We start from the raw sequence: 12,723 nt of genomic DNA, 5'->3' as shown, positions 1-12,723 counted from the left end.
AAACCATGAACATGATGTAATAGTTAGGGCATGTTAAAATGCAAATTCTTCATGCAACACAATTAACTTCTGTGTCGGCATAATAAACGTGGGGTGAAATAGGGAACTCTTAGACTTTGAGCATGGGTATATAAGGCCCAAACATAGTTTGAGAAATTGCTATTACAGAAGAGAAAACATAGGAGGTACCAAATTTGGCTTGTCTTTTAAGATTATAAGGAAAGAGACATTCTGTAGAATGTGTGCAAGTAAAATTTAAAGCTGAGAAAGACCAAGATTTCAACAATTTAATTATCCTGTGTTTCAGTTCTTAACATATTGTAGTCCCACACAAGTGTATCCATGTAGGTTTGTTTATCTCAAATTATCCCATGGTGGTCATTTGTTCTGTCTGTCTTCTGACTTTGCAAGTTGCCACAGTCAGGAATATTTCAGCCTCGTGTAGTTCATCATTTTGGAACAGACTTGAGCCAGTTATTCAGGAACTATATGGAGTAGTTCCATTACCCAAAGTATAACGGTGGCATTATACATGCCATGCTTTTGCTAAAAATAGAAGTAAGCTCTCTAATATGCTCAGATTTTCTTGTACATGCATTCTTTTTTTCTTGTATGGAAATGTATTTGACACACGGGAAAGATTAATTGAGTTATAAAAGCACAGATGAAAGGGAGATATGTTAAGATAAAAATGCCAAATCAATGTTTGTTATCAAAATGTATTGCAATTCTCCAAGAATAACACCATTTCATGGCTCGATCTTTTTCATTTTTTTTTTCATGTATGTATGTATGTGGTTGCTGGTTTTGAAGATCAAATCCACTAGAACAACTGATGAGATGAACATGTTGTGTTAAGGGTCAACAATGTAAACCTAGGGTAAGCTTTGTGTGTATTTTTCCATCTTGAATTTTATGAAATTTCTGTTTTGCAGGAAAATTCTCACCAATGGTGTAGACATCAGTGCATGTAGTTGGAAAGAGGAGAACATTTTATTTTTTACTTTTAAAGAACTTCTGTTGTTCTGTCTAGTCTATGGAGTGGTTTATGATTTCTGTACTAAGCTGCTATTTTGTTTGATTGCAATAATATTTTGGAAACAAGTGAAAGTAACCTTGGTCTTCTTGCTCTTATTTTGTGCCTTGGCTTGGTTATGATGTATCATTGTATATGTGTGCTTGGTATGCAAATCATCTTTGAAGATGCTCTTAAAGGGACTGTACAGTACTGGTTGAGGTGGGGATTCATGTTTTGAACATTCCTCAGTGAGGTAGTGAAAAGCCTCTTATGAAATATGAAAGAGCATCTAATTTTTAGAAGGATTCATCGTTTATTTGATGAAAATTGGTTTTCAAATGGCTGAGATAATCAAAAAAATGCTAATAGTAAAAGGCGACATGCCACAACTTTATTAGGATCTCTTTGTTTCACCTTGTTTTTGGATATCTCAGCCATTTTAAAACCGATTTTCATCAAATAAACTTTTGATACCCCTTAGAACTGCATGCTCTTTGACATCTCATAGAGTGGTTTCTGAATATCTCGCAAAACGTTAAAAGCTAAATCCTCACCTCGACCAGAACTGTACACACCCTTTAAACATGGTGGTGGACGAATCTTTAAAAAAAAAAAAAATAGAAAAGAAGATGTCAAAAATTGCTGACTGAGCTGTTAGCTGTATAATGTTCAAATGAATGAAAAGAAATGAAATGCATCATATTAATGCTTTGAAATTATGCTGTCATCAAAATGTCTGTTTTCAACAAATTTATTCATGATTTATCATTCTGTATATCTTTCCATTTTTATACTCAATACACAAAGGAGATGTTATACCAAGAGCTGTGAAGAAAACATACAATTCATGCACACTTTAAAGCTCATTCAGATTTAATTGATAGATTTACATTTCATTCTGAGGCATCCATGAATCAGATTACTAAGCAGGATAAAACAGAAACAAAACATATGCTGCAAATTATGATATGCCATGTGTGGAGTGTTGTGTGTGACATCCCATGCCAAAATAAACATACCGGTAATTCGTCAGTAGTACATTTATTTTTTATGTGGAAGTGGTTTGGAAATCAAGTATGTTTCTGTTGTCATATGTGTGTTGGTAGATTTCACTTTCTGTGCAATTTGGCTCTGATAATTGGTGTCAAATTGACAAATGTTGGAGAAAAAAGGAATCACCTACCCATAAGAAATCAAATGGCTCATGAAAGAAATACGAGTAAGTGTATTCGTGTCTCATTTTGTTTCATTCATACATCTATTCACGTTGTGGGGAGATATAAGAGGCATCCAAGATTTTAATACTGTAAAACACGATATTTTTGTGGCATAAAATGTTTGCGAATTGGAGCCGACAGCCTTTTTCATGGCATGATGTTTTCATTAGTTGCCTGTAACATTCAATGCGAAATTCGCAAAATTAAAATGCACGCGAACATTCCTCGTTTTACAGTAATACATGGCTTTATTCATGTCAATATGTTGCATTGTGTTAAGGAAAAGCCATGTGATTGAGGGGAGATCACAAATGATGACCACTAATTTTCTGGAATGGTGGTAAGGGAGTGGTCAGTGACATTTGGTGGGGAAGGGAGAAAAAAAAAAATGCCGAAGAGAGCAAAATTGGGAGGTACCTTCTTCACGGACAATGCCTTGAATTCCATGAGGTCCATAACTGTCAGCAACAAGGAAGTATTACTCCAATCTGGGGTAAACAGGAACTTTCTTTTGTGATAATCGATAGCGGTGAATAGAGAGCGCAAGAAGGTGGCAGACATTCATGACAAGCATTTGCTGGTTGTATTTTCCCCCTGGTCTTCTTGAATACACCGTAAATTTTGGCGCACTACGAATGATCGTTCCTGTTGCAAAACGTGAAGTTTATTTTTAGACTGGGGATTGCTTCGGCATTCATTGCAATAAAGACGTTTCCTGGAATTCAGCTATTTGTTATGTGAATGATTCATCTGTATTAAGTGATAAATTGCCATTTTGAAATAGTGAAATTCCCAAGTAGATATGGCAAAGATGAGGTTGTGTTTTAGTGTGTAGAATTAGATATTTGATTGTAACAAAAAAATAAAACAAAACCTGATATTTTGCATTTTAATTTGATTCATTTCTAATTGTAGTATACTTTTTTCAGCTCAACTGCTAAATACTTTTTGGGGTACAACCAGATTATTCTAGTCATTTGTTGCAGTAATTACAAATATATAATGATACTAATTCTCAACTTTATTTCTCTTTCCATAACTTTAACTATGTCCAGAGTTTGTTTGTTTTTTCCTCAAGCAGATATGAATATATGCATGTTGATCAGATTTGATTTAATTGGATGTACCAAAGATTGATTCTGTAGAGCTGTTACTATGAAATCATGGAATCTAGTTTGTATGCCATAGTTGCTGGAAAGCTTGGCAAACCTAGCAAAAGTGTTTTTGTTGTCTCGAAGCATTTGTCATAAAAGTGGGCATAGAATCGAAGTGCATCTTTGCTTTTGGTCTGTAAAAGACCAAGAGTTTGTTACACTCGTCAGTTTTATCAGGAGTATTGTGCAGTTAAATTTGTGTTTTTTGCTTAGATAATGAAGTCCTTCCCTCTTTACTTTTTTATTTTTCAATAATCTTTATTTGATTTCAATGATATCACATAATATCCATTTTTTTTACTGTGTGCAACAAAATACAATCAATAGAATCATTGAAACAAAGCATATATGCAGCAAAAAATATCACATCTTCACCTGACACATATACACACATGCACACCCACACACACACACACACACACACACACACAATGTCTCTGTTGGATATGCAAAGGTGACAGCAGGCGAAAATGAAGTGATGGTGATTACATGATGATGATATGCCTGTGTTGATGATAGGAGAAGATCCTGTCAGAGCAATGCTACGTTGAGATATGCAGCTTTCAGGTGAAACAAGCTTGTAGATTATAATGAATAGACATACTATTGTGGATTCTATGTAGCAGGAAACGCAGAATACCTATTACACAGCACTGGCTCCTGTACTTGTATGAGTCTTTATCTGCCCTGTGCTGATTTTCGGAAAAATGACAGGAACCCTAACGACCCTCTTTCATCATTCCAGCCAAGAATGGTTTCAACACTCACTATTCCTTGCTTCCTTGGAGGGGCGACGCCCTTCCTATATCTTTGCATCTCCTCCCCCCCCCCCCCCATCCCTCTCTCTCTCTCACCTCCCCCACCCCTTCTCTCTTCTTCTATTGCAAAGAAAGATGTTAAGAGCATGGAGAGGAAATCAGTTTGATGGTTCCACCAGACATGACAAAACAGCACAGGCTACTGGCATGATTCAGACTTGTTTGGGTTCTTTCGTCAGAGCAGTGAAGTAAAATAACCCCTTCCCCCCCCCCCACCTCCAAGCACATTGCCAATATGAAGCTCAAACAGCAACCTCACTGTATGTCGTCAGAGAAGGGTTTCGTGTTGGTTTTTCGTCAGAATGTTTGCACATAATGTAAAAATAGCCGGCAATGACATTTGCCATGAATGTCATCATAATTATGTGGAAACTTGCACTGCCAAAAACCGGGCAAAATAATAACTGCTTTAAATGGTCCCATCACTTTCAGTTTATGATGTGATCTAGCTATGTAAAGTGCAATACACACCATGTTTAAGAGGAATCTATTTTCAGCACAGCGCCAAGCACAGAGTTATTAAGTTCATTTTACAACCACGCCAAAGGGCAAATAAGTTTGGCTTAACTTTACGCCCACTTCCATGGTAAGTTATCCAAGGTATGTTAATAGAACAAAATCAGATGAACAGAATATTACAACTTCTTATGAAAATCTGATGTAATATAAGCAAGTTATTGAATTGTAAAGCTTTGTATATGTTTTCACCGAATACATGCACATTGGAAAAGACAATATCATCACTTCTCATTCTCCTATTGGTTTGTGCACAAAAGTGTTGTTAAAAGGTCATGCTTTTGTGGTCAATGATTCATTAACTGCAATTTCTTTAAAAAAAAAACACACACACACACAACAAGGCATTGTTGCTAGGTTTTAACAGACAACAATAATTTGATGTAAAGGATATATCTTATTCTTATCTATTTTGTGCCAAGGGTAGAAATTCCGTGAAGATTTGTACACAGGTCAATGGCCTGAGTAATATTGTCTAGTGATGACATCATCACCACTGCCAATTTGAAAATGCAGTTGCAGCAACATCACTGACTTCTAAATAAGACATGGGAAACTTTAAAATTCAATTACTTTCTTATCTTAGGTTCAATTTTGAAAAGGAAAAAAAATATGGAGAAACCCTCCATTATTGTGTTTGTCTGAGTTGACTCCATTTTTAAAGGGAAACCGTCCACAAGAAATGAGGAGTTTGTTCGCAAAAACTGATAAGTCCATTTTTGAAGGTTTTGAAGTACGGTCTCTGTCATAAAGTACAAATTAATACCTTTGAAATGATATATTGGTCACTACATATAAAGGTACATTTTTTAAGTTATGGTCAAAAGAAGCAAAAATTTTCTTATTATTCTCTTTATTTTTCTTGACATTTAATCGCAAATATCTCCATTTGGCAAATATGGACTTATCGTTTTTTGCGAACAAACTCTTCAAATATACATGTGGATTGAGCACCTGCAACAATCTACAGAACACATCAGTGAAAGTTTGAGGAAAATTGGACAATTTCATCCATTGAAAAGTTGAGAATGTAAAGTGTCAGTGCCGAATATGTTTCATTTTCTTTATATCGTTGTCCATGCATGCATGTTGCCAGAAAATTTTGCAGTCTTCTTATCCTACACTGAAACTTTAAAAAGATTCATAACTTTTCATCAGATTGTGCAGTTTTCCTCAAACTTCACTGATGTATTCATTTGCTGCATTCCCTCAATCCACATATATATTCGCGTTTCATTCTTATTTAAAATGACGCATGTACACGGTGTGGACTTGCTCTTTAACAAGCCTCTCTGCCACTTCCATGTCTGTGGAGCTACTTCCTATAGTCAGTGGAAGTGGCTTTGATTAGAAGTGTCGCTGATTATAATTTACTTCCACCAGATGTTTTGCAAGTGGTTGCGCCCCATTGTGGAAGGTCCCTTCCACAGGCTCGATTGTTTTTCACCTCTGGGAACCAAAGGGTCTTTTTTTTTTACAAGCAGGAAGATCCCCACATAACAAACAAAACAAAACAGGAAAGGGAGACTATTAGGAAGTCAGGTATGAGTGTGTGGGGGAGACATGAACGCTGGTTTACTCATCAACTGTGTGCTCTTGTTGCCATGGTGACGTTGTTGTTTCTGATATTGTCTGCAAACAAAGCTGGGCAGGCTAAGACTTGAAATATCCTCATTATACTTCACTGTGTGCCGTGTCATATAATTATGTGCATATATCAATATATTCTCTCCCTCTCTCATTTTTCTATATCATGTAGATATATATGTGTATATTTATGCACTTAAACATTCAGTTGAATCACATGTGATACAAGAAATTGGAAAAATAAGTAGAGAACATGATGTGATATTCTCAATCTTTGTACATTTCACATTACACACGACAAACACACACATAGTTGTACCAGTACACTATTATATACTTACGTATACATAGACACTCGTAAGTAATTTGCATGGAAAACAAATTACAAAAAGAGGTCTAAACTTTGCCATTGTGTGATAGAGAAGCCCAAACTTGGAAAAATGGGTTCCTTTTCCACAAAATTTAGTACGTAGATGACTTGTGCTGCGGGAGTGGGTGTATGGTGCATTCCAATTTGGAAGTGACAAATTAATGTTTCACTTTCTTTAATTGTTTACAAGGTCCCCCCGCCAGCAGACGAGGAAATCTGCTAATTTCTCACGCTTCCATATGTGTCAACTTATGGCCGTGACTAGAATGATGTACAGTGATGTACAGTGCTCTATGATATGTCACATTACATTAAAACTTTAATACATTCAAACAAAATCCACCCACTTGTGAAACTGTGATACCTCCCTTTCAAAATCCTAAAATGGAAAGAGTGAATTAATGTCAAAGATTCTCTTCGAAAATTGATGAGAGGTAGACCAAAAATAGGCCACAGAAAAAGAAAAAGAAAAAAAAAAACGCAACAGAAAGTTTCAAATTGATCACACGCTACAGAGTGTGTGGCATTCTTAATTTGCTTCGGGACTACCTACTTAACAAGCTTATCGCATTTAAACAGCAGTACACGCCAATCAATCAATCGCCAGAGGAATAAGCAGTTAAAAGCTGTGACAAGCTGTCGTAGTATATGTTTCCAAAGTGAAACAGAATGGTACACAAGGCAGTTTGTCTGCACGGCCACTCTCCTTATTTGCTGCATGCTGTCCACTGCTGGATTATGGCAATTTCTTTTTTTTTAAATACTTCTAATGTACAATAATAATAGTCCGGGGGTCTGTTTCATGAAGTCACTGAATAAAAGTCTTTACATAAGTCTGAGAATGGCCAAAGTCGCTCATATGCAGCTATAGTCATGAGACTTTCAAATCCATTTCATGAAGTCTCTCATAAGTGTGTCTTATGAGCAAAAAGTCTCTCATAAGACTTTCATGAAAGGGACCCGGCATTACTGATCAAATTTAATTGGTAATCATGACAGAGGGCAGAACTGATGTAAATTACTAAAACTGCATGGAAGGGGATTTGTTCCCCCCCCCCCCCTTCTTTCATTCTTACTTTCTTTTTGCACAAAGTCACTCAGTGATCTGTCACACGTGAGGGGAAATCCACAGAGGAAGTGCACTGAATTAGCACATCCTTCATGTGTTCATATACCAGCTTTCATTCACGATACTTAACAGCGTTCAACTTCAACCCCCCCCCCCCTTCTCTCCCCCCCCCCCCCCTTTCTCTTGTAGCAAGCTCATTTGCATAATCTGTAACAAATATGGTCAGAGGTGAGCCTGCAGGTGGCAGTCTGGGAAGTGACTTGGGATTTTGCTTTAGCGACGATGATACACTCGTTAGGGGAGAACATAGCGGTTTGTGAATATATATATGACAGCTTAGGTCTCATGTGTGACCAATTTTGGACATGGAGGTCATGTGGTAAGCTAGTTGTATCCCAACTATCAAAGCAGAGTGTAATCGTTTCCGTGGGTGCACATGAGTGTGTGTGTGTAAGCAGGTATAAGAATCTGTTAATATCAGCTCAACAGTCACCATGGCGATTTGTGTCCTTCGAAAGAGGAAGTTGTTTACTTCCCCCCACGCTGTATTCCAGTCACCGTGAGGACGAAGAATTTTCTCCAGTACTCGTATGTCACCTTGCATGTGTGTGTGTGTGTATGTTTGTGTGTGATGTTATATTCATAATCTGTCAACCTAACACATACACTGGCAAAATCCTGCTTTAGTGGAATGGAATACATGGGTGTACTATTTGCGCTATAAAGGCCACTGTGTCAAGTTCACTTTCATTATTACTTGTCGTGAATAATGAAATAACTCGTCAACAAATGTAACCACTGCAAAAGAAATCAAATAGACATTGAGATCAATTGGCACTCCCTTTACATAACTTATAAAAACGTTCATTACCAGTACACTTTTATGATATGATCTACACGTATCTCCATTATGTTAATATGGATGCAATGTACAGTGTGAGGGTGTGCGTGTGTGCATGTGGTATGTGTCTGTCTGTCTGTCTGTATGCACTTTTCTACAAATACATGTACAGTCAAACCTGCCTTAGCGGCCACCTGTCTATAGCGGCCACTGAAAAATCCCCCCGAGAGAAAATCCCTGTTAAAGACCCTGTTTATAGCGGCCACCTGTATAACGCGGCCAGCGGCCACAAATTTTGTTTCCCGCGGTAGATTTTAACCTGTCTATAGCGGCCAAAAACCCAACGGAGCCGGAGCTGAGCCGATAATTCAGCATGTTTTTCTGCTTTGTAGCCGTGCGGGCAACGTTCAGTGATCGCCACCGCTGCATCCATCCCTTATTCAGTCATAATAATGCACTAGTGTTAAGCTTTCTTCACAATACACATACTAGTGCGAAACAATTTCATATACACCTACATGAAACACACGGTGTGTGCATACGTACACACATACATGTACATGTAAGGATACAACGATGATACATGTACATGTAAGCAATGCACACAAAGTTGGATTACCTGTCTATAGCGGCCACCTGTCTATAACGGCCACCTTTTCCGTTTCCCTTGGGTGGCCGCTATAGACAGGTTTGACTGTATATGGTACAAAGATATCAACCAAATAAACTCTGCAGTAAGTAAATAATTGAATCAGGAAGCATTTTTTGATCAAAGGGTACATACAGTATTTCCAATGATAGCACCATTCTGTTTCATGATAAAAACCTGCTATATCTTTCAGCACCCTTTTCTTCATAACTTTTGATAATAGGGAGCTTTAGATTTTCGCGACGGGGATGTTCAGAGGAAAAAAAAAAACATGTTCCGAGCACGCGCAAAAGCATGCATCAAGTCAATTTACATTTATAGCTTGCGTCATCTGAGTTTTTCACTACACGTTCTGGGCTATTTTTACGTCTGCTCATTTCACTCCCTAATAATGTCCCAATATCAAAATGTAGAAAACAAACTCTGTGATGTGATGCAGTAATCTAAAATCATCTAAAATCCTGTTTATGCCCTTCAGGGGGTGCTTTCAGGCAATGACCCTTGCTTGTGTTCTAGCATCGAAAGTGGTGGTGAGCAAGCAAATATTTTCTAAAACTTTCCCAAAAACAGATGGAATAAATCCTTACCAACTAAACATGCACTTTAATGGACTCATCAAATGACAAGGTCTGGTCAGGTCTGAGCAGCGGCGGCACACTAAGATAATCTCAAACACGACTAAACCCATCTACACGTTTTGGTGTAATCATCGGCCAGTACAGCAATTCTTCTTTTGAAGAATATAATAAATGAAATAATTTCTCCACTCACTTATATTTTCAATCAATCTTTATCTAGTGGCAAAGTCCCAGATAATATGAAAATCGCTCGAGTTGTTCCCATATACAAAAAGGGTCCAAAAGAATTTGTGAGTAATTACCGCCCGATATCTCTCTTAACCTCAGTCTCAAAAATTCTTGAAAGGCTTGTTTATAAACGAACTCTTAGATTTCTTGTTAATTGCAATATTCTTTCTAATTTCCAATTTGGATTCAGAAAACAGCATAGCACAACTCACGCATTATTAGCCTTCATTGATAAAGTAGCTCATGCTTTAGATGATGCTTCCCACACCATCGGTGTTTTTCTCGATTTTTCGAAGGCTTTTGATACCATTGACCATCATATTTTGCATTATAAGTTAAGCCATTACGGTATCCGTGGGAGGGCTTTAGAGTGGTTTAAAGACTATCTCACAAACAGAAAACAATTTGTTTACATAAATGGCTATGAGTCAGGTATGACGTCAACTTCTTGCGGTGTCCCCCAGGGTTCTCTTCTTGGCCCACTTTTATTCATCCTGTACATCAACGATCTCCAAAATTCGTCACAGATTCTTTCTTTTATTTGTTTCGCTGATGATACAAATCTATTTCTGTCTCACCGCAATCCCAATACCCTTGTAAGTATAATGAATAATGAATTGAAGTCTGTTCAGTCCTGGATTTACGCTAACAAGTTATCATTAAATGTTGATAAAACACATTATATGTTATTTAGCAATTCCTTGCAAGTTCTTCCTGATGATGTTAAGATTAATGATATTAACCTAACCCGAGTAGATAGTACAAAGTTTTTAGGACTTTACATCGATAGTGACCTGTCCTGGAAAACTCACTTTAATTTTTTGAGCAAAATTTTGTCACGAAATACAGGAATCCTAAACAAACTGAAACATTTTTTGCCCAACCATATTTTGCAGATTGTATATTCAACCATGATTTCCCCATATCTTAATTATGGAATTCTTGCGTGGGGTAACGCATCTAAATACTTACTGGATTCACTTTTTCTTCTTCAAAAGCGAGCGATCAGAATCATTAACCATGCTGGGTATTTATCTCACACTAACGCTTTATTTCAGAAAAATAAGATTTTAAAACTGATAGATTTGTTTGGTTATAATTTAGGTATTTTTATGTATAAATTTTCCTCAAAAGATCTTCCTGGTGTCTTTTTACAGATGTTCATAAGAAACAATTCTGTCCACCACTATCCAACTCGCCAGAGTGACGCTTATCACCTTCCACGAACTCGAACAGTTTTCGCTAAAAACACAATTATGTATACAGGTCCTAAATATTGGAATGATCTCCCAACAGAGGTTAAAAGCTGTCTGTCATTATCATCTTTTAAGCGTAAACTCAGACAGCATGTATTGAATAGCTACAACACACAAGTGCACTAAAATTCCTTTTTATTATGCTGATGGCTGCTCTATTATACTACTCGTTTGTTGCCATGTGAACAGACTCATGCATATACATTTTAGTTGCATGCTCTCTCAAATTCCTTCCCATCGGTGTTTTTCCTTCCACTTCTAGTAAGACCTTGGTCGTGTCGCATAGTTTCCCCTCCTTTCTTTCTTTCCTTTCTTTTATGCATCATTGCAGCTGGCTGGTATATCACATAAGGGAATTGCAATTGACTCATGTTCTCCATTTTTCAAATCCTTCCCCGTGTCTATGGAAGCCGGAATGTTTAAACCCTAAAATTATATAGTACTTAAGTATTCACGTCATTATCACTCCCATGTCAAAATTGCTTTTAGAGCAACTGCTATAGTGTGCAGCATGTGGTTACTTGTTCTCATTTTATCACACACATAAATACATGTGAGAAGAATCTTCTGAGCCTCGAGTAATAGTCATTCTCTTTTATTTATCCTTACTTTTGGTCTTAATTGTACCCGTGCTCCTCATCCTGTTCCCCTTACTAGGCTTTTGTTGGGACCTACACTCAACAAGCTTTGCTTTTTAGTAGGTTCCATCGTATTTCTCTTCGCATCCTTTACTTTGATTGAAAATGACACATCGACCGTTATGTATTACTTTTGTATTCCTATTTCGTCATGTATATATCCAAGCTGGACATTCTGTATTATATTTTGTTATAATATACCATGTATTTTCCATCGAGAAATACGAAAATAAATTGAAATTGAAAAAAAATTGAAATTGAAAATCTTCGACCTCGCATAAGTCGAATAATTGCCGAAGTCGAAGGTCTCTTCAAGTCCTCTTCTCTTCATATCCTATTGATTTTAATCCCTCATGAGTCGAATTTTCTCTAAGTCGAAGCTTTATCTTCGGTCCACATAGATTCATGAAAACCAGTTTGTCACATCAAGAGCCCAACAAAGTAAAATGCAACTTAATCCTGAAGCAGACTTCAATAAATACATGTAATATGGAATAAAACTAAACAAATGAAAGTGCCACAGTATACTCAGAATTGGATATAAAATATGTATGCAAGCTTTCAGACATTTACTTTTTATAGGGCTCTGTGGGTTCTCCCCTGAGATAAACACACTGACTGGCAGACAGACATGAAATCGGACACACTGACCACACAAAATTACACACACACTTGGGTGGGTAAATAGCCGAGTGCTTCTACAGTCCAAAGCTTTAACATACAAAGAAATAACAAGTTCCACAGAGGCAAACTATAATTGCATTCAAATCTTTTATTTTACAAA

The sequence above is a fragment of the Diadema setosum genome, chromosome 14 (genome assembly GCF_964275005.1).
Source record: "Diadema setosum chromosome 14, eeDiaSeto1, whole genome shotgun sequence".
NCBI lineage: Eukaryota > Metazoa > Echinodermata > Echinoidea > Diadematoida > Diadematidae > Diadema > Diadema setosum.
Note: the sequence above shows the minus strand (reverse complement) of the source record.